The following is a 26,120-nucleotide window of genomic DNA, read 5'->3' as shown; positions in this document are numbered from 1 at the left end:
ACCTGATGAAGGTGCAGCACGCTGAAAGCCAGGACAGGGGTAACCCCAACGTGCTACAGGGAACATTCTGGAACCAGGGGCCTGCCAGGAAGGTAACTTGCCAATTTGAATGAATGGATTTGCCCTTGTCTGCCGTTTTGGGCTTCTGCGGTCGTTCTTGGAACGTATCCACCGATGGTACGGCGGTGGCGGGGGGGGTGGGTGACTGCTGTAATTTCAAAGAACCCCGTTGGGCTGAACCCTGGTGTTGTGGGATTTTTAACACAGTCAAATCAGGTTGTGGGATCCCATGACTCAGCCAATGTCAAATGGCTATCAGATCAGCCCCCACAGCCCCTTCCCAACCCCCCCGCCCCCCCCCCCCCCCGAGGCAACAAATTTATCCTAATATTTTCTTGAACAAGAAAGAAATGTCTTTAGTCTGTTTCCTGAATAGAGTGAAACCCCCATCTCTGTTTGTTTCTTCGCAAACTACTGTACGGAAGCGACCTGCTTTAGTAGCTACGTCTGTACGTAAAGATTATTCACGCAGACGATCGCCCAAGGCTGGAACTGGCTTCAGCTCCCTGGTGCCACCAGGCAGCCGTACTAACCACTGATCCACTGTGCCACCCGTACGATTTGGAACGATTTGTCATCATTTGCGGTGCAAGTAGCGAAACAGTTGTCAGTTTGTCAACTGGGTCGGATTATAATGTTGTCAGCGATCTGCAGCAATGTGAACGGAGATGTCGAATCGAGCTGCTGGTGGTGATGAGGCGCGCGTGCAGCGTGACATGTTTACACGGGGAGATCAGCTCCCTCCCATTCTCCACAGAGAGTCGGATACAAGTAGAGAGGATATTGAAAGTGGACGATAAAGAAAGGGTGCACGGACGTAATTCGCTTTTCGCAACTTTTCGGATTGATGCGGAATGCCGAGGAGCGAATCCTGTACGTGAGGGAAACGATGATTGGCATTTATGGGCAAGCTACACCAACACAAGGGGAGGCAATGAATAGGATCTTTCCGTCAAGGCCAACATTTCTCGCCCATGCCGAGATCAGCCTGGTGGTGAGCTGCTCTCTCGAACCGCTGCAGTCCAAGTGCTGTCGGTAGCCCCGCGATGCTGTTTGGGCGGGGATTCCCGATTTTGACCCGGTAACACCGGAGGAACAAGGACATATTTGCAATTCAGGACAGCGAGTGCCTCGGGGGGGGGGAGAACTTGCGAATGGTGGTGTTCCCGTGGATCTGCTGCCGTCATCCTTCGAGGCTGCGTTGGCCATGGGTTTGCAAGGTGCTGCCTGAGGAATTCTGGTGAATCTTGTAGATGCCGGGGGAATGAATGACCCTGCCGCCGCCGCTGTCCCCGATCACCGGGAGAAAACCTCTCTGCAGTCGACCTGACGTGCGGTGGCTCCGGCCCGTGCCATCTGATTGGTCGTCAGCGCGACCTACGCGGCTACGTAACAGATGGACAGAAAGCACGGGGAAAGCACAGCGACTGCTGCAGAGTGATCTTCCGGTCTGGTTGGATATCTTGGAAGGAAGGTAGACGGTAAGGGAATAAAGGAACTTTGAATATCATCAAACTGATGGAAAGGATAGTCGGCAAATATGACCTCCACCGTTGGAGTATTAATGTGCTATCGCTTCTCGGCCTTTTGGCTTGGAATATGTGTTGTTTCTGTTCTTATCAGTTTAATCGCTGATATCTCCCGAAGGTGGGAGTGTTTGTATTAAATGGATTTTTGGAGCAGGGAGATGGCTTAAGGGCTTGCTCTGTCCTCTCCATGTATCAGCCTGGTATTGCAGTGTTTCCAGGAATGGTGCACCAACGCTTACCCAAGTTCAAAAGCAGGTGAATGCAATGTGAATCTCTTGCCTTTGCTAGTTTGCCGTGTTGATGGCAGTCAGTGATTGTTGCATCTATTGTCTTTTCAGTTGCAGGAAACTATCGTCTTTTGTTACGGGTTTTCTGTCTTATGAACCTGCTCTGCAGTTACCTGATGAAGGTGCAGCACGCTGAAAGCCAGGACGGGGTAACCCCAACGTGCTACAGGGAACATTCTGGAACCAGGGCCTGCCAGGAAGGTAACTTGCCAATTTGAATGAATGGATTTGCCCTTGTCTGCCGTTTTGGGCTTCTGCGGTCGTTCTTGGAACGTATCCCACCGATGGTACGGCGGTGGCGGGGGGTGGGGTGACTGCTGTAATTTCAAGAACCCCGTTGGGCTGAACCCTGGTGTTGTGGGATTTTTAACACAGTCAAATCAGGTTGTGGGATCCCTGACTCAGCCAATGTCAAATGGCTATCAGATCAGCCCCACAGCCCCTTCCCAACCCCCCGCCCCCTCCCCCCCCAACCCCGAGGCAACAAATTTATCCTAATATTTTCTTGAACAAGAAAGAAATGTCTTTGGTCTGTTTCCTGAATAGAGTGAAACCCCCATCTCTGTTTGTTTCTTCGCAAACTACTGTACGGAAGCGACCTGCTTTAGTAGCTACGTCTGTACGTAAAGATTATTCACGCAGACGATCGCCCAAGGCTGGAACTGGCTTCAGCTCCTGGTGCCACCAGGCAGCCGTACTAACCACTGATCCACTGTGCCACCCGTACGATTTGGAACGATTTGTCTTCATTTGCGGTGCAAGTAGCGAAACAGTTGTCAGTTTGTCAACTGGGTCGGATTATAATGTTGTCAGCGATCTGCAGCAATGTGAACGGAGATGTCGAATCGAGCTGCTGGTGGTGATGAGGCACGCTTGCAGCGTGACATGTTTACACGGGGAGATCAGCTCCCTCCCCATTCTCCACAGAGAGTCGGATACAAGTAGAGAGGATATTGAAAGTGGACGATAAAGAAAGGGTGCACGGACGTAATTCGCTTTTCGCAACTTTTCGGATTGATGCGGAATGCCGAGGAGCGAATCCTGTACGTGAGGGAAACGATGATTGGCATTTATGGGCAAGCTACACCAACACAAGGGGAGGCAATGAATAGGATCTTTCCGTCAAGGCCAACATTTCTCGCCCATGCCGAGATCAGCCTGGTGGTGAGCTGCTCTCTCGAACCGCTGCAGTCCAAGTGCTGTCGGTAGCCCCGCGATGCTGTTTGGGCGGGGATTCCCGATTTTGACCCGGTAACACCGGAGGAACAAGGACATATTTGCAATCAGGACAGCGAGTGCCTCGGGGGGGGGGAGAACTTGCGAATGGTGGTGTTCCCGTGGATCTGCTGCCGTCATCCTTCGAGGCTGCGTTGGCCATGGGTTTACAAGGTGCTGCCTGAGGAATTCTGGTGAATCTTGTAGATGCCGGGGGAATGAATGACCCTGCCGGGGAATGAATGACCCTGCCGCCGCCGCTGTCCCCGATCACCGGGAGAAACCTCTCTGCAGTCGACCTGACGTGCAGTGGCTCCGGCCCGTGCCATCTGATTGGTCGTCAGCGCGACCTACGCGGCTACGTAACAGAAAAGCACGGGGAAAGCACAGCGACTGCTGCAGAGTGATCTTCCGGTCTGGTTGGATATCTTGGAAGGAGGTAGACGGTAAGGGAATAAAGGAACTTTGAATATCATCAAACTGATGGAAAGGATAGTCGGCAAATATGACCTCCACCGTTGGAGTATTAATGTGCTATCGCTTCTCGGCCTTTTGGCTTGGAATATGTGTAGTTTCTGTTCTTATCAGTTTAATCGCTGATATCTCCCGAAGGTGGGAGTGTTTGTATTAAATGGATTTTTGGAGCAGGGAGATGGCTTAAGGGCTTGCTCTGTCCTCTCCATGTATCAGCCTGGTATTGCAGTGTTTCCAGGAATGGTGCACCCAACGTCTACCCAAGTTCAAAAGCAGGTGAATGCAATGTGAATCTCTTGCCTTTGCTCGTTTGCCGTGTTGATGGCAGTCAGTGATTGTTGCATCTATTGTCTTTTCAGTTGCAGGAAACTATCGTCTTTTGTTACGGGTTTTCTGTCTTATGAACCTGCTCTGCAGTTACCTGATGAAGGTGCAGCACGCTGAAAGCCAGGACAGGGGTAACCCCAACGTGCTACAGGGAACATTCTGGAACAGGGGCCTGCCAGGAAGGTAACTTGCCAATTTGAATGAATGGATTTGCCCTTGTCTGCCGTTTTGGGCTTCTGCGGTCGTTCTTGGAACGTATCCACCGATGGTACGGCGGTGGCGGGGGGTGGGGTGACTGCTGTAATTTCAAAGAACCCCGTTGGGCTGAAACCTGGTGTTGTGGGATTTTTAACACAGTCAAATCAGGTTGTGGGATCCCATGACTCAGCCAATGTCAAATGGCTATCAGATCAGCCCCCACAGCCCCTTCCCAAACCCCCCGCCTCCCCCCCCACCCCGAGGCAACAAATTTATCCTAATATTTTCTTGAACAAGAAAGAAATGTCTTTAGTCTGTTTCCTGAATAGAGTGAAACCCCATCTCTGTTTGTTTCTTCGCAAACTACTGTACGGAAGCGACCTGCTTTAGTAGCTACGTCTGTACGTAAAGATTATTCACGCAGACGATCGCCCAAGGCTGGAACTGGCTTCAGCTCCCTGGTGCCACCAGGCAGCCGTACTAACCACTGATCCACTGTGCCACCCGTACGATTTGGAACGATTTGTCATCATTTGCGGTGCAAGTAGCGAAACAGTTGTCAGTTTGTCAACTGGGTCGGATTATAATGTTGTCAGCGATCTGCAGCAATGTGAACGGAGATGTCGAATCGAGCTGCTGGTGGTGATGAGGCGCGCTTGCAGCGTGACATGTTTACACGGGGAGATCAGCTCCCTCCCCATTCTCCACAGAGAGTCGGATACAAGTAGAGAGGATATTGAAAGTGGACGATAAAGAAAGGGTGCACGGACGTAATTCGCTTTTCGCAACTTTTCGGATTGATGCGGAATGCCGAGGAGCGAATCCTGTACGTGAGGGAAACGATGATTGGCATTTATGGGCAAGCTACACCAACACAAGGGGAGGCAATGAATAGGATCTTTCCGTCAAGGCCAACATTTCTCGCCCATGCCGAGATCAGCCTGGTGGTGAGCTGCTCTCTCGAACCGCTGCAGTCCAAGTGCTGTCGGTAGCCCCGCGATGCTGTTTGGGCGGGGATTCCCGATTTTGACCCGGTAACACCGGAGGAACAAGGACATATTTGCAATTCAGGACAGCGAGTGCCTCGGCGGGGGGAGAACTTGCGAATGGTGGTGTTCCCGTGGATCTGCTGCCGTCATCCTTCGAGGCTGCGTTGGCCATGGGTTTGCAAGGTGCTGCCTGAGGAATTCTGGTGAATCTTGTAGATGCCGGGGGAATGAATGACCCTGCCGCCGCCGCTGTCCCCGATCACCGGGAGAAACCTCTCTGCAGTCGACCTGACGTGCGGTGGCTCCGGCCCGTGCCATCTGATTGGTCGTCAGCGCGACCTACGCGGCTACGTAACAGATGGACAGAAAAGCACGGGGGAAAGCACAGCGACTGCTGCAGAGTGATCTTCCGGTCTGGTTGGATATCTTGGAAGGAAGGTAGACGGTAAGGGAATAAAGGACTTTGAATATCATCAAACTGATGGAAAGGATAGTCGGCAAATATGACCTCCACCGTTGGAGTATTAATGTGCTATCGCTTCTCGGCCTTTTGGCTTGGAATATGTGTAGTTTCTGTTCTTATCAGTTTAATCGCTGATATCTCCGAAGGTGGGAGTGTTTGTATTAAATGGATTTTTGGAGCAGGGAGATGGCTTAAGGGCTTGCTCTGTCCTCTCCATGTATCAGCCTGGTATTGCAGTGTTTCCAGGAATGGTGCACCCAACGCTTACCCAAGTTCAAAAGCAGGTGAATGCAATGTGAATCTCTTGCCTTTGCTAGTTTGCCGTGTTGATGGCAGTCAGTGATTGTTGCATCTATTGTCTTTTCAGTTGCAGGAAACTATCGTCTTTTGTTACGGGTTTTCTGTCTTATGAACCTGCTCTGCAGTTACCTGATGAAGGTGCAGCACGCTGAAAGCCAGGACAGGGGTAACCCCAACGTGCTACAGGGAACATTCTGGAACCAGGGGCCTGCCAGGAGGTAACTTGCCAATTTGAATGAATGGATTTGCCCTTGTCTGCCGTTTTGGGCTTCTGCGGTCGTTCTTGGAACGTATCCCACCGATGGTACGGCGGTGGCGGGGGGGGTGGGGTGACTGCTGTAATTTCAAAGAACCCCGTTGGGCTGAACCCTGGTGTTGTGGGATTTTTAACACAGTCAAATCAGGTTGTGGGATCCCATGACTCAGCCAATGTCAAATGGCTATCAGATCAGCCCCCACAGCCCCTTCCCAACCCCCCCGCCTCCCCCCCCACCCCGAGGCAACAAATTTATCCTAATATTTTCTTGAACAAGAAAGAAATGTCTTTGGTCTGTTTCCTGAATAGAGTGAAACCCCCATCTCTGTTTGTTTCTTCGCAAACTACTGTACGGAAGCGACCTGCTTTAGTAGCTACGTCTGCACGTAAAGATTATTCACGCAGACGATCGCCCAAGGCTGGAACTGGCTTCAGCTCCCTGGTGCCACCAGGCAGCCGTACTAACCACTGATCCACTGTGCCACCCGTACGATTTGGAACGATTTGTCATCATTTGCGGTGCAAGTAGCGAAACAGTTGTCAGTTTGTCAACTGGGTCGGATTATAATGTTGTCAGCGATCTGCAGCAATGTGAACGGAGATGTCGAATCGAGCTGCTGGTGGTGATGAGGCACGCTTGCAGCGTGACATGTTTACACGGGGAGATCAGCTCCCTCCCCATTCTCCACAGAGAGTCGGATACAAGTAGAGAGGATATTGAAGTGGACGATAAAGAAAGGGTGCACGGACGTAATTCGCTTTTCGCAACTTTTCGGATTGATGCGGAATGCCGAGGAGCGAATCCTGTACGTGAGGGAAACGATGATTGGCATTATGGGCAAGCTACACCAACACAAGGGAGGCAATGAATAGGATCTTTCCGTCAAGGCCAACATTTCTCGCCCATGCCGAGATCAGCCTGGTGGTGAGCTGCTCTCTCGAACCGCTGCAGTCCAAGTGCTGTCGGTAGCCCCGCGATGCTGTTTGGGCGGGGATTCCCGATTTTGACCCGGTAACACCGGAGGAACAAGGACATATTTGCAATTCAGGACAGCGAGTGCCTCGGCGCGGGGGAGAACTTGCGAATGGTGGTGTTCCCGTGGATCTGCTGCCGTCATCCTTCGAGGCTGCGTTGGCCATGGGTTTACAAGGTGCTGCCTGAGGAATTCTGGTGAATCTTGTAGATGCCGGGGGAATGAATGACCCTGCCGGGGGAATGAATGACCCTGCCGCCGCCGCTGTCCCCGATCACCGGGAGAAACCTCTCTGCAGTCGACCTGACGTGCAGTGGCTCCGGCCCGTGCCATCTGATTGGTCGTCAGCGCGACCTACGCGGCTACGTAACAGAAAAGCACGGGTAAAGCACAGCGACTGCTGCAGAGTGATCTTCCGGTCTGGTTGGATATCTTGGAAGGAAGGTAGACGGTAAGGGAATAAAGGAACTTTGAATATCATCAAACTGATGGAAAGGATAGTCGGCAAATATGACCTACACCGTTGGAGTATTAATGTGCTATCGCTTCTCGGCCTTTTGGCTTGGAATATGTGTAGTTTCTGTTCTTATCAGTTTAATCGCTGATATCTCCCGAAGGTGGGAGTGTTTGTATTAAATGGATTTTTGGAGCAGGGAGATGGCTTAAGGGCTTGCTCTGTCCTCTCCATGTATCAGCCTGGTATTGCAGTGTTTCCAGGAATGGTGCACCCAACGTCTACCCAAGTTCAAAAGCAGGTGAATGCAATGTGAATCTCTTGCCTTTGCTCGTTTGCCGTGTTGATGGCAGTCAGTGATTGTTGCATCTATTGTCTTTTCAGTTGCAGGAAACTATCGTCTTTTGTTACGGGTTTTCTGTCTTATGAACCTGCTCTGCAGTTACCTGATGAAGGTGCAGCACGCTGAAAGCCAGGACAGGGGTAACCCCAACGTGCTACAGGGAACATTCTGGAACCAGGGGCCTGCCAGGAAGGTAACTTGCCAATTTGAATGAATGGATTTGACCTTGTCTGCCGTTTTGGGCTTCTGCGGTCGTTCTTGGAACGTATCCCACCGATGGTACGGCGGTGGCGGGGGGGTGGGGTGACTGCTGTAATTTCAAAGAACCCCGTTGGGCTGAAACCTGGTGTTGTGGGATTTTTAACACAGTCAAATCAGGTTGTGGGATCCATGACTCAGCCAATGTCAAATGGCTATCAGATCAGCCCCACAGCCCCTTCCCAACCCCCCGCCTCCCCCCCCACCCCCGAGGCAACAAATTTATCCTAATATTTTCTTGAACAAGGAAGAAATGTCTTTAGTCTGTTTCCTGAATAGAGTGAAACCCCCATCTCTGTTTGTTTCTTCGCAAACTACTGTACGGAAGCGACCTGCTTTAGTAGCTACGTCTGTACGTAAAGATTATTCACGCAGACGATCGCCCAAGGCTGGAACTGGCTTCAGCTCCCTGGTGCCACCAGGCAGCCGTACTAACCACTGATCCACTGTGCCACCCGTACGATTTGGAACGATTTGTCATCATTTGCGGTGCAAGTAGCGAAACAGTTGTCAGTTTGTCAACTGGGTCGGATTATAATGTTGTCAGCGATCTGCAGCAATGTGAACGGAGATGTCGAATCGAGCTGCTGGTGGTGATGAGGCGCGCTTGCAGCGTGACATGTTTACACGGGGAGATCAGCTCCCTCCCCATTCTCACAGAGAGTCGGATACAAGTAGAGAGGATATTGAAAGTGGACGATAAAGAAAGGGTGCACGGACGTAATTCGCTTTTCGCAACTTTTCGGATTGATGCGGAATGCCGAGGAGCGAATCCTGTACGTGAGGGAAACGATGATTGGCATTTATGGGCAAGCTACACCAACACAAGGGGAGGCAATGAATAGGATCTTTCCGTCAAGGCCAACATTTCTCGCCCATGCCGAGATCAGCCTGGTGGTGAGCTGCTCTCTCGAACCGCTGCAGTCCAAGTGCTGTCGGTAGCCCCGCGATGCTGTTTGGGCGGGGATTCCCGATTTTGACCCGGTAACACCGGAGGAACAAGGACATATTTGCAATTCAGGACAGCGAGTGCCTCGGCGGGGGGAGAACTTGCGAATGGTGGTGTTCCCGTGGATCTGCTGCCGTCATCCTTCGAGGCTGCGTTGGCCATGGGTTTGCAAGGTGCTGCCTGAGGAATTCTGGTGAATCTTGTAGATGCGGGGGGAATGAATGACCCTGCCGCCGCCGCTGTCCCCGATCACCGGGAGAAACCTCTCTGCAGTCGACCTGACGTGCGGTGGCTCCGGCCCGTGCCATCTGATTGGTCGTCAGCGCGACCTACGCGGCTACGTAACAGATGGACAGAAAAGCACGGGGAAAGCACAGCGACTGCTGCAGAGTGATCTTCCGGTCTGGTTGGATATCTTGGAAGGAAGGTAGACGGTAAGGGAATAAAGGAACTTTGAATATCATCAAACTGATGGAAAGGATAGTCGGCAAATATGACCTCCACCGTTGGAGTATTAATGTGCTATCGCTTCTCGGCCTTTTGGCTTGGAATATGTGTAGTTTCTGTTCTTATCAGTTTAATCGCTGATATCTCCCGAAGGTGGGAGTGTTTGTATTAAATGGATTTTTGGAGCAGGGAGATGGCTTAAGGGCTTGCTCTGTCCTCTCCATGTATCAGCCTGGTATTGCAGTGTTTCCAGGAATGGTGCACCCAACGCTTACCCAAGTTCAAAAGCAGGTGAATGCAATGTGAATCTCTTGCCTTTGCTAGTTTGCCGTGTTGATGGCAGTCAGTGATTGTTGCATCTATTGTCTTTTCAGTTGCAGGAAACTATCGTCTTTTGTTACGGGTTTTCTGTCTTATGAACCTGCTCTGCAGTTACCTGATGAAGGTGCAGCACGCTGAAAGCCAGGACAGGGGTAACCCCAACGTGCTACAGGGAACATTCTGGAACCAGGGGCCTGCCAGGAAGGTAACTTGCCAATTTGAATGAATGGATTTGCCCTTGTCTGCCGTTTTGGGCTTCTGCGGTCGTTCTTGGAACGTATCCCACCGATGGTACGGCGGTGGCGGGGGTGGGGTGACTGCTGTAATTTCAAAGAACCCCCGTTGGGCTGAAACCTGGTGTTGTGGGATTTTTAACACAGTCAAATCAGGTTGTGGGATCCCATGACTCAGCCAATGTCAAATGGCTATCAGATCAGCCCCCACAGCCCCTTCCCAACCCCCCCGCCTCCCCCCCCACCCCGAGGCAACAAATTTATCCTAATATTTTCTTGAACAAGGAAGAAATGTCTTTAGTCTGTTTCCTGAATAGAGTGAAACCCCCATCTCTGTTTGTTTCTTCGCAAACTACTGTACGGAAGCGACCTGCTTTAGTAGCTACGTCTGTACGTAAAGATTATTCACGCAGACGATCGCCCAAGGCTGGAACTGGCTTCAGCTCCCTGGTGCCACCAGGCAGCCGTACTAACCACTGATCCACTGTGCCACCCGTACGATTTGGAACGATTTGTCATCATTTGCGGTGCAAGTAGCGAAACAGTTGTCAGTTTGTCAACTGGGTCGGATTATAATGTTGTCAGCGATCTGCAGCAATGTGAACGGAGATGTCGAATCGAGCTGCTGGTGGTGATGAGGCGCGCTTGCAGCGTGACATGTTTACACGGGGAGATCAGCTCCCTCCCCATTCTCCACAGAGAGTCGGATACAAGTAGAGAGGATATTGAAAGTGGACGATAAAGAAAGGGTGCACGGACGTAATTCGCTTTTCGCAACTTTTCGGATTGATGCGGAATGCCGAGGAGCGAATCCTGTACGTGAGGGAAACGATGATTGGCATTTATGGGCAAGCTACACCAACACAGGGGAGGCAATGAATAGGATCTTTCCGTCAAGGCCAACATTTCTCGCCCATGCCGAGATCAGCCTGGTGGTGAGCTGCTCTCTCGAACCGCTGCAGTCCAAGTGCTGTCGGTAGCCCCGCGTTGCTGTTTGGGCGGGGATTCCCGATTTTGACCCGGTAACACGGGAGGAACAAGGACATATTTGCAATTCAGGACAGCGAGTGCCTCGGCGGGGGGGAGAACTTGCGAATGGTGGTGTTCCCGTGGATCTGCTGCCGTCATCCTTCGAGGCTGCGTTGGCCATGGGTTTGCAAGGTGCTGCCTGAGGAATTCTGGTGAATCTTGTAGATGCCGGGGGAATGAATGACCCTGCCGCCGCCGCTGTCCCCGATCACCGGGAGAAACCTCTCTGCAGTCGACCTGACGTGCGGTGGCTCCGGCCCGTGCCATCTGATTGGTCGTCAGCGCGACCTACGCGGCTACGTAACAGATGGACAGAAAAGCACGGGGAAAGCACAGCGACTGCTGCAGAGTGATCTTCCGGTCTGGTTGGATATCTTGGAAGGAAGGTAGACGGTAAGGGAATAAAGGAACTTTGAATATCATCAAACTGATGGAAAGGATAGTCGGCAAATATGACCTCCACCGTTGGAGTATTAATGTGCTATCGCTTCTCGGCCTTTTGGCTTGGAATATGTGTAGTTTCTGTTCTTATCAGTTTAATCGCTGATATCTCCCGAAGGTGGGAGTGTTTGTATTAAATGGATTTTTGGAGCAGGGAGATGGCTTAAGGGCTTGCTCTGTCCTCTCCATGTATCAGCCTGGTATTGCAGTGTTTCCAGGAATGGTGCACCCAACGCTTACCCAAGTTCAAAAGCAGGTGAATGCAATGTGAATCTCTTGCCTTTGCTAGTTTGCCGTGTTGATGGCAGTCAGTGATTGTTGCATCTATTGTCTTTTCAGTTGCAGGAAACTATCGTCTTTTGTTACGGGTTTTCTGTCTTATGAACCTGCTCTGCAGTTACCTGATGAAGGTGCAGCACGCTGAAAGCCAGGACAGGGGTAACCCCAACGTGCTACAGGGAACATTCTGGAACAGGGGCCTGCCAGGAAGGTAACTTGCCAATTTGAATGAATGGATTTGCCCTTGTCTGCCGTTTTGGGCTTCTGCGGTCGTTCTTGGAAAGTATCCCACCGATGGTACGGCGGTGGCGGGGGGTGGGGTGACTGCTGTAATTTCAAAGAACCCCGTTGGGCTGAAACCTGGTGTTGTGGGATTTTTAACACAGTCAAATCAGGTTGTGGGATCCCATGACTCAGCAATGTCAAATGGCTATCAGATCAGCCCCACAGCCCCTTCCCAACCCCCCGCCTCCCCCCCCACCCCGAGGCAACAAATTTATCCTAATATTTTCTTGAACAAGGAAGAAATGTCTTTAGTCTGTTTCCTGAATAGAGTGAAACCCCCATCTCTGTTTGTTTCTTCGCAAACTACTGTACGGAAGCGACCTGCTTTAGTAGCTACGTCTGTACGTAAAGATTATTCACGCAGACGATCGCCCAAGGCTGGAACTGGCTTCAGCTCCCTGGTGCACCAGGCAGCCGTACTAACCACTGATCCACTGTGCCACCCGTACGATTTGGAACGATTTGTCATCATTTGCGGTGCAAGTAGCGAAACAGTTGTCAGTTTGTCAACTGGGTCGGATTATAATGTTGTCAGCGATCTGCAGCAATGTGAACGGAGATGTCGAATCGAGCTGCTGGTGGTGATGAGGCGCGCTTGCAGCGTGACATGTTTACACGGGGAGATCAGCTCCCTCCCCATTCTCCACAGAGAGTCGGATACAAGTAGAGAGGATATTGAAAGTGGACGATAAAGAAAGGGTGCACGGACGTAATTCGCTTTTCGCAACTTTTCGGATTGATGCGGAATGCCGAGGAGCGAATCCTGTACGTGAGGGAAACGATGATTGGCATTTATGGGCAAGCTACACCAACACAAGGGGAGGCAATGAATAGGATCTTTCCGTCAAGGCCAACATTTCTCGCCCATGCCGAGATCAGCCTGGTGGTGAGCTGCTCTCTCGAACCGCTGCAGTCCAGTGCTGTCGGTAGCCCCGCGATGCTGTTTGGGCGGGGATTCCCGATTTTGACCCGGTAACACCGGAGGAACAAGACATATTTGCAATTCAGGACAGCGAGTGCCTCGGCGGGGGGGAGAACTTGCGAATGGTGGTGTTCCCGTGGATCTGCTGCCGTCATCCTTCGAGGCTGCGTTGGCCATGGGTTTGCAAGGTGCTGCCTGAGGAATTCTGGTGAATCTTGTAGATGCCGGGGGAATGAATGACCCTGCCGCCGCCGCTGTCCCCGATCACCGGGAGAAACCTCTCTGCAGTCGACTGACGTGCGGTGGCTCCGGCCCGTGCCATCTGATTGGTCGTCAGCGCGACCTACGCGGCTACGTAACAGATGGACAGAAAGCACGGGGAAAGCACAGCGACTGCTGCAGAGTGATCTTCCGGTCTGGTTGGATATCTTGGAAGGAAGGTAGACGGTAAGGGAATAAAGGAACTTTGAATATCATCAAACTGATGGAAAGGATAGTCGGCAAATATGACCTCCACCGTTGGAGTATTAATGTGCTATCGCTTCTCGGCCTTTTGGCTTGGAATATGTGTAGTTTCTGTTCTTATCAGTTTAATCGCTGATATCTCCCGAAGGTGGGAGTGTTTGTATTAAATGGATTTTTGGAGCAGGGAGATGGCTTAAGGGCTTGCTCTGTCCTCTCCATGTATCAGCCTGGTATTGCAGTGTTTCCAGGAATGGTGCACCCAACGCTTACCCAAGTTCAAAAGCAGGTGAATGCAATGTGAATCTCTTGCCTTTGCTAGTTTGCCGTGTTGATGGCAGTCAGTGATTGTTGCATCTATTGTCTTTTCAGTTGCAGGAAACTATCGTCTTTTGTTACGGGTTTTCTGTCTTATGAACCTGCTCTGCAGTTACCTGATGAAGGTGCAGCACGCTGAAAGCCAGGACAGGGGTAACCCCAACGTGCTACAGGGAACATTCTGGAACCAGGGGCCTGCCAGGAAGGTAACTTGCCAATTTGAATGAATGGATTTGCCCTTGTCTGCCGTTTTGGGCTTCTGCGGTCGTTCTTGGAACGTATCCCACCGATGGTACGGCGGTGGCGGGGGGTGGGGTGACTGCTGTAATTTCAAAGAACCCCGTTGGGCTGAACCTGGTGTTGTGGGATTTTTAACACAGTCAAATCAGGTTGTGGGATCCCATGACTCAGCCAATGTCAAATGGCTATCAGATCAGCCCCCACAGCCCCTTCCCAACCCCCCCGCCCTCCCCCCCCCCCCCCGAGGCAACAAATTTATCCTAATATTTTCTTGAACAAGAAGAAATGTCTTTGGTCTGTTTCCTGAATAGAGTGAAACCCCCATCTCTGTTTGTTTCTTCGCAAACTACTGTACGGAAGCGACCTGCTTTAGTAGCTACGTCTGTACGTAAAGATTATTCACGCAGACGATCGCCCAAGGCTGGAACTGGCTTCAGCTCCCTGGTGCCACCAGGCAGCCGTACTAACCACTGATCCACTGTGCCACCCGTACGATTTGGAACGATTTGTCATCATTTGCGGTGCAAGTAGCGAAACAGTTGTCAGTTTGTCAACTGGGTCGGATTATAATGTTGTCAGCGATCTGCAGCAATGTGAACGGAGATGTCGAATCGAGCTGCTGGTGGTGATGAGGCACGCTTGCAGCGTGACATGTTTACACGGGGAGATCAGCTCCCTCCCCATTCTCACAGAGAGTCGGATACAAGTAGAGAGGATATTGAAAGTGGACGATAAAGAAAGGGTGCACGGACGTAATTCGCTTTTCGCAACTTTTCGGATTGATGCGGAATGCCGAGGAGCGAATCCTGTACGTGAGGGAAACGATGATTGGCATTTATGGGCAAGCTACACCAACACAAGGGGAGGCAATGAATAGGATCTTTCCGTCAAGGCCAACATTTCTCGCCCATGCCGAGATCAGCCTGGTGGTGAGCTGCTCTCTCGAACCGCTGCAGTCCAAGTGCTGTCGGTAGCCCCGCGATGCTGTTTGGGCGGGGATTCCCGATTTTGACCCGGTAACACCGGAGGAACAAGGACATATTTGCAATTCAGGACAGCGAGTGCCTCGGCGCGGGGGAGAACTTGCGAATGGTGGTGTTCCCGTGGATCTGCTGCCGTCATCCTTCGAGGCTGCGTTGGCCATGGGTTTACAAGGTGCTGCCTGAGGAATTCTGGTGAATCTTGTAGATGCCGGGGGAATGAATGACCCTGCCGCCGCCGCTGTCCCCGATCACCGGAGAAACCTCTCTGCAGTCGACCTGACGTGCAGTGGCTCCGGCCCGTGCCATCTGATTGGTCGTCAGCGCGACCTACGCGGCTACGTAACAGAAAACCACGGGTAAAGCACAGCGACTGCTGCAGAGTGATCTTCCGGTCTGGTTGGATATCTTGGAAGGAAGGTAGACGGTAAGGGAATAAAGGAACTTTGAATATCATCAAACTGATGGAAAGGATAGTCGGCAAATATGACCTCCACCGTTGGAGTATTAATGTGCTATCGCTTCTCGGCCTTTTGGCTTGGAATATGTGTAGTTTCTGTTCTTATCAGTTTAATCGCTGATATCTCCGAAGGTGGGAGTGTTTGTATTAAATGGATTTTTGGAGCAGGGAGATGGCTTAAGGGCTTGCTCTGTCCTCTCCATGTATCAGCCTGGTATTGCAGTGTTTCCAGGAATGGTGCACCCAACGTCTACCCAAGTTCAAAAGCAGGTGAATGCAATGTGAATCTCTTGCCTTTGCTCGTTTGCCGTGTTGATGGCAGTCAGTGATTGTTGCATCTATTGTCTTTTCAGTTGCAGGAAACTATCGTCTTTTGTTACGGGTTTTCTGTCTTATGAACCTGCTCTGCAGTTACCTGATGAAGGTGCAGCACGCTGAAAGCCAGGACAGGGGTAACCCAACGTGCTACAGGGAACATTCTGGAACCAGGGGCCTGCCAGGAAGGTAACTTGCCAATTTGAATGAATGGATTTGCCCTTGTCTGCCGTTTTGGGCTTCTGCGGTCGTTCTTGGAACGTATCCCACCGATGGTACGGCGGTGGCGGGGGGTGGGGTGACTGCTGTAATTTCAAAGAACCCCGTTGGGCTGAAACCTGGTGTTGTGGGATTTTTAACACAGTCAAATCAGGTTGTGGGATCCCATGACTCAGCCAATGTCAAATGGCTATCAGATCAGCCCCCACAGCCCCTTCCCAACCCCCCGCCTCCCCCCCCACCCCGAGGCAACAAATTTATCCTAATATTTTCTTGAACAAGGAAGAAATGTCTTTAGTCTGTTTCCTGAATAGAGTGAAACCCCCATCTCTGTTTGTTTCTTCGCAAACTACTGTACGGAAGCGACCTGCTTTAGTAGCTACGTCTGTACGTAAAGATTATTCACGCAGACGATCGCCCAAGGCTGGAACTGGCTTCAGCTCCTGGTGCCACCAGGCAGCCGTACTAACCACTGATCCACTGTGCCACCCGTACGATTTGGAACGATTTGTCATCATTTGCGGTGCAAGTAGCGAAACAGTTGTCAGTTTGTCAACTGGGTCGGATTATAATGTTGTCAGCGATCTGCAGCAATGTGAACGGAGATGTCGAATCGAGCTGCTGGTGGTGATGAGGCGCGCTTGCAGCGTGACATGTTTACACGGGGAGATCAGCTCCCTCCCATTCTCCACAGAGAGTCGGATACAAGTAGAGAGGATATTGAAAGTGGACGATAAAGAAAGGGTGCACGGACGTAATTCGCTTTTCGCAACTTTTCGGATTGATGCGGAATGCCGAGGAGCGAATCCTGTACGTGAGGGAAACGATGATTGGCATTTATGGGCAAGCTACACCAACACAAGGGGAGGCAATGAATAGGATCTTTCCGTCAAGGCCAACATTTCTCGCCCATGCCGAGATCAGCCTGGTGGTGAGCTGCTCTCTCGAACCGCTGCAGTCCAAGTGCTGTCGGTAGCCCCGCGATGCTGTTTGGGCGGGGATTCCCGATTTTGACCCGGTAACACCGGAGGAACAAGGACATATTTGCAATTCAGGACAGCGAGTGCCTCGGGGGGGGGGAGAACTTGCGAATGGTGGTGTTCCCGTGGATCTGCTGCCGTCATCCTTCGAGGCTGCGTTGGCCATGGGTTTGCAAGGTGCTGCCTGAGGAATTCTGGTGAATCTTGTAGATGCCGGGGGATGAATGACCCTGCCGCCGCCGCTGTCCCCGATCACCGGGAGAAACCTCTCTGCAGTCGACCTGACGTGCGGTGGCTCCGGCCCGTGCCATCTGATTGGTCGTCAGCGCGACCTACGCGGCTACGTAACAGATGGACAGAAAAGCACGGGGAAGCACAGCGACTGCTGCAGAGTGATCTTCCGGTCTGGTTGGATATCTTGGAAGGAAGGTAGACGGTAAGGGAATAAAGGAACTTTGAATATCATCAAACTGATGGAAAGGATAGTCGGCAAATATGACCTCCACCGTTGGAGTATTAATGTGCTATCGCTTCTCGGCCTTTTGGCTTGGAATATGTGTAGTTTCTGTTCTTATCAGTTTAATCGCTGATATCTCCCGAAGGTGGGAGTGTTTGTATTAAATGGATTTTTGGAGCAGGGAGATGGCTTAAGGGCTTGCTCTGTCCTCTCCATGTATCAGCCTGGTATTGCAGTGTTTCCAGGAATGGTGCACCCAACGCTTACCCAAGTTCAAAAGCAGGTGAATGCAATGTGAATCTCTTGCCTTTGCTAGTTTGCCGTGTTGATGGCAGTCAGTGATTGTTGCATCTATTGTCTTTTCAGTTGCAGGAAACTATCGTCTTTTGTTACGGGTTTTCTGTCTTATGAACCTGCTCTGCAGTTACCTGATGAAGGTGCAGCACGCTGAAAGCCAGGACAGGGGTAACCCAACGTGCTACAGGGAACATTCTGGAACCAGGGGCCTGCCAGGAAGGTAACTTGCCAATTTGAATGAATGGATTTGCCCTTGTCTGCCGTTTTGGGCTTCTGCGGTCGTTCTTGGAACGTATCCCACCGATGGTACGGCGGTGGCGGGGGGTGGGGTGACTGCTGTAATTTCAAAGAACCCCGTTGGGCTGAAACCTGGTGTTGTGGGATTTTTAACACAGTCAAATCAGGTTGTGGGATCCCATGACTCAGCCAATGTCAAATGGCTATCAGATCAGCCCCCACAGCCCCTTCCCACCCCCCCGCCCCCCCCCACCCCGAGGCAACAAATTTATCCTAATATTTTCTTGAACAAGGAAGAAATGTCTTTAGTCTGTTTCCTGAATAGAGTGAAACCCCCATCTCTGTTTGTTTCTTCGCAAACTACTGTACGGAAGCGACCTGCTTTAGTAGCTACGTCTGTACGTAAAGATTATTCACGCAGACGATCGCCCAAGGCTGGAACTGGCTTCAGCTCCCTGGTGCCACCAGGCAGCCGTACTAACCACTGATCCACTGTGCCACCCGTACGATTTGGAACGATTTGTCATCATTTGCGGTGCAAGTAGCGAAACAGTTGTCAGTTTGTCAACTGGGTCGGATTATAATGTTGTCAGCGATCTGCAGCAATGTGAACGGAGATGTCGAATCGAGCTGCTGGTGGTGATGAGGCGCGCTTGCAGCGTGACATGTTTACACGGGGAGATCAGCTCCCTCCCCATTCTCCACAGAGAGTCGGATACAAGTAGAGAGGATATTGAAAGTGGACGATAAAGAAAGGGTGCACGGACGTAATTCGCTTTTCGCAACTTTTCGGATTGATGCGGAATGCCGAGGAGCGAATCCTGTACGTGAGGGAAACGATGATTGGCATTTATGGGCAAGCTACACCAACACAAGGGGAGGCAATGAATAGGATCTTTCCGTCAAGGCCAACATTTCTCGCCCATGCCGAGATCAGCCTGGTGGTGAGCTGCTCTCTCGAACCGCTGCAGTCCAAGTGCTGTCGGTAGCCCCGCGATGCTGTTTGGGCGGGGATTCCCGATTTTGACCCGGTAACACCGGAGGAACAAGGACATATTTGCAATTCAGGACAGCGAGTGCCTCGGCGGGGGGGAGAACTTGCGAATGGTGGTGTTCCCGTGGATCTGCTGCCGTCATCCTTCGAGGCTGCGTTGGCCATGGGTTTGCAAGGTGCTGCCTGAGGAATTCTGGTGAATCTTGTAGATGCCGGGGGAATGAATGACCCTGCCGCCGCCGCTGTCCCCGATCACCGGGAGAAACCTCTCTGCAGTCGACCTGACGTGCGGTGGCTCCGGCCCGTGCCATCTGATTGGTCGTCAGCGCGACCTACGCGGCTACGTAACAGATGGACAGAAAAGCACGGGGAAAGCACAGCGACTGCTGCAGAGTGATCTTCCGGTCTGGTTGGATATCTTGGAAGGAAGGTAGACGGTAAGGGAATAAAGGAACTTTGAATATCATCAAACTGATGGAAAGGATAGTCGGCAAATATGACCTCCACCGTTGGAGTATTAATGTGCTATCGCTTCTCGGCCTTTTGGCTTGGAATGTGTGTAGTTTCTGTTCTTATCAGTTTAATCGCTGATATCTCCGAAGGTGGGAGTGTTTGTATTAAATGGATTTTTGGAGCAGGGAGATGGCTTAAGGGCTTGCTCTGTCCTCTCCATGTATCAGCCTGGTATTGCAGTGTTTCCAGGAATGGTGCACCAACGCTTACCCAAGTTCAAAAGCAGGTGAATGCAATGTGAATCTCTTGCCTTTGCTAGTTTGCCGTGTTGATGGCAGTCAGTGATTGTTGCATCTATTGTCTTTTCAGTTGCAGGAAACTATCGTCTTTTGTTACGGGTTTTCTGTCTTATGAACCTGCTCTGCAGTTACCTGATGAAGGTGCAGCACGCTGAAAGCCAGGACAGGGGTAACCCCAACGTGCTACAGGGAACATTCTGGAACCAGGGGCCTGCCAGGAAGGTAACTTGCCAATTTGAATGAATGGATTTGCCCTTGTCTGCCGTTTTGGGCTTCTGCGGTCGTTCTTGGAACGTATCCCACCGATGGTACGGCGGTGGCGGGGGGTGGGGTGACTGCTGTAATTTCAAAGAACCCCGTTGGGCTGAACCTGGTGTTGTGGGATTTTTAACACAGTCAAATCAGGTTGTGGGATCCCATGACTCAGCCAATGTCAAATGGCTATCAGATCAGCCCCACAGCCCCTTCCCAACCCCCCCGCCTCCCCCCCCACCCCCGAGGCAACAAATTTATCCTAATATTTTCTTGAACAAGGAAGAAATGTCTTTAGTCTGTTTCCTGAATAGAGTGAAACCCCCATCTCTGTTTGTTTCTTCGCAAACTACTGTACGGAAGCGACCTGCTTTAGTAGCTACGTCTGTACGTAAAGATTATTCACGCAGACGATCGCCCAAGGCTGGAACTGGCTTCAGCTCCCTGGTGCCACCAGGCAGCCGTACTAACCACAGATCCACTGTGCCACCCGTACGATTTGGAACGATTTGTCATCATTTGCGGTGCAAGTAGCGAAACAGTTGTCAGTTTGTCAACTGGGTCGGATTATAATGTTGTCAGCGATCTGCAGCAATGTGAACGGAGATGTCGAATCGAGCTGCTGGTGGTGATGAGGCGCGCTTGCAGCGTGACATGTTTACACGGGAGATCAGCTCCCTCCCCTTCTCCACAGAGAGTCGGATACAAGTAGAGAGGATATTGATAGTGGACGATAAAGAAAGGGTGCACGGACGTAATTCGCTTTTCGCAACTTTTCGGATTGATGCGGAATGCCGAGGAGCGAATCCTGTACGTGAGGGAAACGATGATTGGCATTTATGGGCAAGCTACACCAACACAGGGGAGGCAATGAATAGGATCTTTCCGTCAAGGCCAACATTTCTCGCCCATGCCGAGATCAGCCTGGTGGTGAGCTGCTCTCTCGAACCGCTGCAGTCCAAGTGCTGTCGGTAGCCCCGCGATGCTGTTTGGGCGGGGATTCCGATTTTGACCCGGTAACACCGGAGGAACAAGGACATATTTGCAATTCAGGACAGCGAGTGCCTCGGCGGGGGGGAGAACTTGCGAATGGTGGTGTTCCCGTGGATCTGCTGCCGTCATCCTTCGAGGCTGCGTTGGCCATGGGTTTGCAAGGTGCTGCCTGAGGAATTCTGGTGAATCTTGTAGATGCCGGGGGAATGAATGACCCTGCCGCCGCCGCTGTCCCCGATCACGGGGAGAAACCTCTCTGCAGTCGACCTGACGTGCGGTGGCTCCGGCCCGTGCCATCTGATTGGTCGTCAGCGCGACCTACGCGGCTACGTAACAGATGGACAGAAAAGCACGGGGAAAGCACAGCGACTGCTGCAGAGTGATCTTCCGGTCTGGTTGGATATCTTGGAAGGAAGGTAGACGGTAAGGGAATAAAGGAACTTTGAATATCATCAAACTGATGGAAAGGATAGTCGGCAAATATGACCTCCACCGTTGGAGTATTAATGTGCTATCGCTTCTCGGCCTTTTGGCTTGGAATATGTGTAGTTTCTGTTCTTATCAGTTTAATCGCTGATATCTCCCGAAGGTGGGAGTGTTTGTATTAAATGGATTTTTGGAGCAGGGAGATGGCTTAAGGGCTTGCTCTGTCCTCTCCATGTATCAGCCTGGTATTGCAGTGTTTCCAGGAATGGTGCACCCAACGCTTACCCAAGTTCAAAAGCAGGTGAATGCAATGTGAATCTCTTGCCTTTGCTAGTTTGCCGTGTTGATGGCAGTCAGTGATTGTTGCATCTATTGTCTTTTCAGTTGCAGGAAACTATCGTCTTTTGTTACGGGTTTTCTGTCTTATGAACCTGCTCTGCAGTTACCTGATGAAGGTGCAGCACGCTGAAAGCCAGGACAGGGGTAACCCCAACGTGCTACAGGGAACATTCTGGAACCAGGGGCCTGCCAGGAAGGTAACTTGCCAATTTGAATGAATGGATTTGCCCTTGTCTGCCGTTTTGGGCTTCTGCGGTCGTTCTTGGAACGTATCCCACCGATGGTACGGCGGTGGCGGGGGGTGGGGTGACTGCTGTAATTTCAAAGAACCCCGTTGGGCTGAAACCTGGTGTTGTGGGATTTTTAACACAGTCAAATCAGGTTGTGGGATCCCATGACTCAGCCAATGTCAAATGGCTATCAGATCAGCCCCCACAGCCCCTTCCCAACCCCCCCCCGCCTCCCCCCCCACCCCGAGGCAACAAATTTATCCTAATATTTTCTTGAACAAGGAAGAAATGTCTTTAGTCTGTTTCCTGAATAGAGTGAAACCACCATCTCTGTTTGTTTCTTCGCAAACTACTGTACGGAAGCGACCTGCTTTAGTAGCTACGTCTGTACGTAAAGATTATTCACGCAGACGATCGCCCAAGGCTGGAACTGGCTTCAGCTCCATGGTGCCACCAGGCAGCCGTACTAACCACTGATCCACTGTGCCACCCGTACGATTTGGAACGATTTGTCATCATTTGCGGTGCAAGTAGCGAAACAGTTGTCAGTTTGTCAACTGGGTCGGATTATAATGTTGTCAGCGATCTGCAGCAATGTGAACGGAGATGTCGAATCGAGCTGCTGGTGGTGATGAGGCGCGCTTGCAGCGTGACATGTTTACACGGGGAGATCAGCTCCCTCCCCATTCTCCACAGAGAGTCGGATACAAGTAGAGAGGATATTGAAAGTGGACGATAAAGAAAGGGTGCACGGACGTAATTCGCTTTTCGCAACTTTTCGGATTGATGCGGAATGCCGAGGAGCGAATCCTGTACGTGAGGGAAAACGATGATTGGCATTTATGGGCAAGCTACACCAACACAAGGGGAGGCAATGAATAGGATCTTTCCGTCAAGGCCAACATTTCTCGCCCATGCCGAGATCAGCCTGGTGGTGAGCTGCTCTCTCGAACCGCTGCAGTCCAAGTGCTGTCGGTAGCCCCGCGATGCTGTTTGGGCGGGGATTCCCGATTTTGACCCGGTAACACCGGAGGAACAAGGACATATTTGCAATTCAGGACAGCGAGTGCCTCGGCGCGGGGGAGAACTTGCGAATGGTGGTGTTCCCGTGGATCTGCTGCCGTCATCCTTCGAGGCTGCGTTGGCCATGGGTTTACAAGGTGCTGCCTGAGGAATTCTGGTGAATCTTGTAGATGCCGGGGAATGAATGACCCTGCCGGGGAATGAATGACCCTGCCGCCGCCGCTGTCCCCGATCACCGGGAGAAACCTCTCTGCAGTCGACTGACGTGCGGTGGCTCCGGCCCGTGCCATCTGAGTGGTCGTCAGCGCGACCTACGCGGCTACGTAACAGAAAAGCACGGGGAAAGCACAGCGACTGCTGCAGAGTGATCTTCCGGTCTGGTTGGATATCTTGGAAGGTAGGTAGACGGTAAGGGAATAAAGGAACTTTGAATATCATCAAACTGATGGAAAGGATAGTCGGCAAATATGACCTCCACCGTTGGAGTATTAATGTGCTATCGCTTCTCGGCCTTTTGGCTTGGAATATGTGTAGTTTCTGTTCTTATCAGTTTAATCGCTGATATCTCCGAAGGTGGGAGTGTTTGTATTAAATGGATTTTTGGAGCAGGGAGATGGCTTAAGGGCTTGCTCTGTCCTCTCCATGTATCAGCCTGGTATTGCAGTGTTTCCAGGAATGGTGCACCAACGCTTACCCAAGTTCAAAAGCAGGTGAATGCAATGTGAATCTCTTGCCTTTGCTAGTTTGCCGTGTTGATGGCAGTCAGTGATTGTTGCATCTATTGTCTTTTCAGTTGCAGGAAAACTATCGTCTTTTGTTACGGGTTTTCTGTCTTATGAACCTGCTCTGCAGTTACCTGATGAAGGTGCAGCACGCTGAAAGCCAGGACAGGGGTAACCCAACGTGCTACAGGGAACATTCTGGAACCAGGGGCCTGCCAGGAAGGTAACTTGCCAATTTGAATGAATGGATTTGCCCTTGTCTGCCGTTTTGGGCTTCTGCGGTCGTTCTTGGAACGTATCCCACCGATGGTACGGCGGTGGCGGGGGGTGGGGTGACTGCTGTAATTTCAAAGAACCCCGTTGGGCTGAAACCTGGTGTTGTGGGATTTTTAACACAGTCAAATCAGGTTGTGGGATCCCATGACTCAGCCAATGTCAAATGGCTATCAGATCAGCCCCACAGCCCCTTCCCAACCCCCCACCCCCGAGGCAACAAATTTATCCTAATATTTTCTTGAACAAGGAAGAAATGTCTTTAGTCTGTTTCCTGAATAGAGTGAACCCCATCTCTGTTTGTTTCTTCGCAAAACTACTGTACGGAAGCGACCTGCTTTAGTAGCTTCGTCTGTACGTAAAGATTATTCACGCAGACGATCGCCAAGGCTGGAACTGGCTTCAGCTCCTGGTGCCACCAGGCAGCCGTACTAACCACTGATCCACTGTGCCACCCGTACGATTTGGAACGATTTGTCATCATTTGCGGTGCAAGTAGCGAAACAGTTGTCAGTTTGTCAACTGGGTCGGATTATAATGTTGTCAGCGATCTGCAGCAATGTGAACGGAGATGTCGAATCGAGCTGCTGGTGGTGATGAGGCGCGCTTGCAGCGTGACATGTTTACACGGGGAGATCAGCTCCCTCCCCATTCTCCACAGAGAGTCGGATACAAGTAGAGAGGATATTGAAAGTGGACGATAAAGAAAGGGTGCACGGACGTAATTCGCTTTTCGCAACTTTTCGGATTGATGCGGAATGCCGAGGAGCGAATCCTGTACGTGAGGGAAACGATGATTGGCATTTATGGGCAAGCTACACCAACACAAGGGGAGGCAATGAATAGGATCTTTCCGTCAAGGCCAACATTTCTCGCCCATGCCGAGATCAGCCTGGTGGTGAGCTGCTCTCTCGAACCGCTGCAGTCCAAGTGCTGTCGGTAGCCCCGCGATGCTGTTTGGGCGGGGATTCCCGATTTTGACCCGGTAACACCGGAGGAACAAGGACATATTTGCAATTCAGGACAGCGAGTGCCTCGGCGGGGAGGGAGAACTTGCGAATGGTGGTGTTCCCGTGGATCTGCTGCCGTCATCCTTCGAGGCTGCGTTGGCCATGGGTTTGCAAGGTGCTGCTGAGGAATTCTGGTGAATCTTGTAGATGCCGGGGGAATGAATGACCCTGCCGCCGCCGCTGTCCCCGATCACCGGGAGAAACCTCTATGCAGTCGACCTGACGTGCGGTGGCTCCGGCCCGTGCCATCTGATTGGTCGTCAGCGCGACCTACGCGGCTACGTAACAGATGGACAGAAAAGCACGGGGAAAGCACAGCGACTGCTGCAGAGTGATCTTCCGGTCTGGTTGGATATCTTGGAAGGAAGGTAGACGGTAAGGGAATAAAGGAACTTTGAATATCATCAAACTGATGGAAAGGATAGTCGGCAAATATGACCTCCACCGTTGGAGTATTAATGTGCTATCGCTTCTCGGCCTTTTGGCTTGGAATATGTGTAGTTTCTGTTCTTATCAGTTTAATCGCTGATATCTCCCGAAGGTGGGAGTGTTTGTATTAAATGGATTTTTGGAGCAGGGAGATGGCTTAAGGGCTTGCTCTGTCCTCTCCATGTATCAGCCTGGTATTGCAGTGTTTCCAGGAATGGTGCACCCAACGCTTACCCAAGTTAAAAAGCAGGTGAATGCAATGTGAATCTCTTGCCTTTGCTAGTTTGCCGTGTTGATGGCAGTCAGTGATTGTTGCATCTATTGTCTTTTCAGTTGCAGGAAACTATCGTCTTTTGTTACGGGTTTTCTGTCTTATGAACCTGCTCTGCAGTTACCTGATGAAGGTGCAGCACGCTGAAAGCCAGGACAGGGGTAACCCCAACGTGCTACAGGGAACATTCTGGAACCAGGGGCCTGCCAGGAAGGTAACTTGCCAATTTGAATGAATGGATTTGCCCTTGTCTGCCGTTTGGGGCTTCTGCGGTCGTTCTTGGAACGTATCCCACCGATGGTACGGCGGTGGCGGGGGGTGGGGTGACTGCTGTAATTTCAAAGAACCCCGTTGGGCTGAACCTGGTGTTGTGGGATTTTTAACACAGTCAAATCAGGTTGTGGGATC

General features: G+C 51.4%; 13 non-coding genes across 13 annotated transcripts; all 13 read left to right on the top strand.

Moving 5' to 3' along the window:
* The first annotated feature begins 1,631 nt into the window (after positions 1 to 1,631).
* Positions 1,632 to 1,823, top strand: LOC132810119 (U2 spliceosomal RNA). Its single transcript, XR_009642726.1, has one exon. It is a non-coding gene; the product is annotated as a U2 spliceosomal RNA (small nuclear RNA).
* A 1,804-nt stretch (positions 1,824 to 3,627) lies between these two features.
* On the top strand, positions 3,628 to 3,819 carry LOC132810094 (U2 spliceosomal RNA). Its single transcript, XR_009642703.1, has one exon. It is a non-coding gene; the product is annotated as a U2 spliceosomal RNA (small nuclear RNA).
* Positions 3,820 to 5,613: 1,794 nt separating this feature from the next.
* Positions 5,614 to 5,804, top strand: LOC132810106 (U2 spliceosomal RNA). The gene has a single exon (XR_009642714.1). It is a non-coding gene; the product is annotated as a U2 spliceosomal RNA (small nuclear RNA).
* Positions 5,805 to 7,613: 1,809 nt separating this feature from the next.
* LOC132810093 (U2 spliceosomal RNA) lies at positions 7,614 to 7,805 on the top strand. Its single transcript, XR_009642702.1, has one exon. It is a non-coding gene; the product is annotated as a U2 spliceosomal RNA (small nuclear RNA).
* A 1,795-nt stretch (positions 7,806 to 9,600) lies between these two features.
* Positions 9,601 to 9,792, top strand: LOC132810092 (U2 spliceosomal RNA). The gene has a single exon (XR_009642701.1). It is a non-coding gene; the product is annotated as a U2 spliceosomal RNA (small nuclear RNA).
* Positions 9,793 to 11,589: 1,797 nt separating this feature from the next.
* Positions 11,590 to 11,781, top strand: LOC132810091 (U2 spliceosomal RNA). The gene has a single exon (XR_009642700.1). It is a non-coding gene; the product is annotated as a U2 spliceosomal RNA (small nuclear RNA).
* A 1,789-nt stretch (positions 11,782 to 13,570) lies between these two features.
* LOC132810090 (U2 spliceosomal RNA) lies at positions 13,571 to 13,762 on the top strand. The gene has a single exon (XR_009642699.1). It is a non-coding gene; the product is annotated as a U2 spliceosomal RNA (small nuclear RNA).
* Positions 13,763 to 15,550: 1,788 nt separating this feature from the next.
* Positions 15,551 to 15,741, top strand: LOC132810105 (U2 spliceosomal RNA). The gene has a single exon (XR_009642713.1). It is a non-coding gene; the product is annotated as a U2 spliceosomal RNA (small nuclear RNA).
* A 1,792-nt stretch (positions 15,742 to 17,533) lies between these two features.
* Positions 17,534 to 17,725, top strand: LOC132810088 (U2 spliceosomal RNA). The gene has a single exon (XR_009642698.1). It is a non-coding gene; the product is annotated as a U2 spliceosomal RNA (small nuclear RNA).
* A 1,794-nt stretch (positions 17,726 to 19,519) lies between these two features.
* On the top strand, positions 19,520 to 19,710 carry LOC132810124 (U2 spliceosomal RNA). Its single transcript, XR_009642730.1, has one exon. It is a non-coding gene; the product is annotated as a U2 spliceosomal RNA (small nuclear RNA).
* A 1,792-nt stretch (positions 19,711 to 21,502) lies between these two features.
* On the top strand, positions 21,503 to 21,694 carry LOC132810087 (U2 spliceosomal RNA). Its single transcript, XR_009642697.1, has one exon. It is a non-coding gene; the product is annotated as a U2 spliceosomal RNA (small nuclear RNA).
* A 1,811-nt stretch (positions 21,695 to 23,505) lies between these two features.
* On the top strand, positions 23,506 to 23,696 carry LOC132810114 (U2 spliceosomal RNA). Its single transcript, XR_009642721.1, has one exon. It is a non-coding gene; the product is annotated as a U2 spliceosomal RNA (small nuclear RNA).
* Positions 23,697 to 25,477: 1,781 nt separating this feature from the next.
* LOC132810085 (U2 spliceosomal RNA) lies at positions 25,478 to 25,669 on the top strand. The gene has a single exon (XR_009642695.1). It is a non-coding gene; the product is annotated as a U2 spliceosomal RNA (small nuclear RNA).
* The last annotated feature ends 451 nt before the right edge of the window (positions 25,670 to 26,120 follow it).

Source organism: Hemiscyllium ocellatum, unplaced genomic scaffold (assembly GCF_020745735.1).
Source record: "Hemiscyllium ocellatum isolate sHemOce1 unplaced genomic scaffold, sHemOce1.pat.X.cur. scaffold_1522_pat_ctg1, whole genome shotgun sequence".
NCBI classification, from domain to species: Eukaryota; Metazoa; Chordata; class Chondrichthyes; order Orectolobiformes; family Hemiscylliidae; genus Hemiscyllium; species Hemiscyllium ocellatum.
This window is presented reverse-complemented; position numbering and strand designations above follow the sequence as displayed.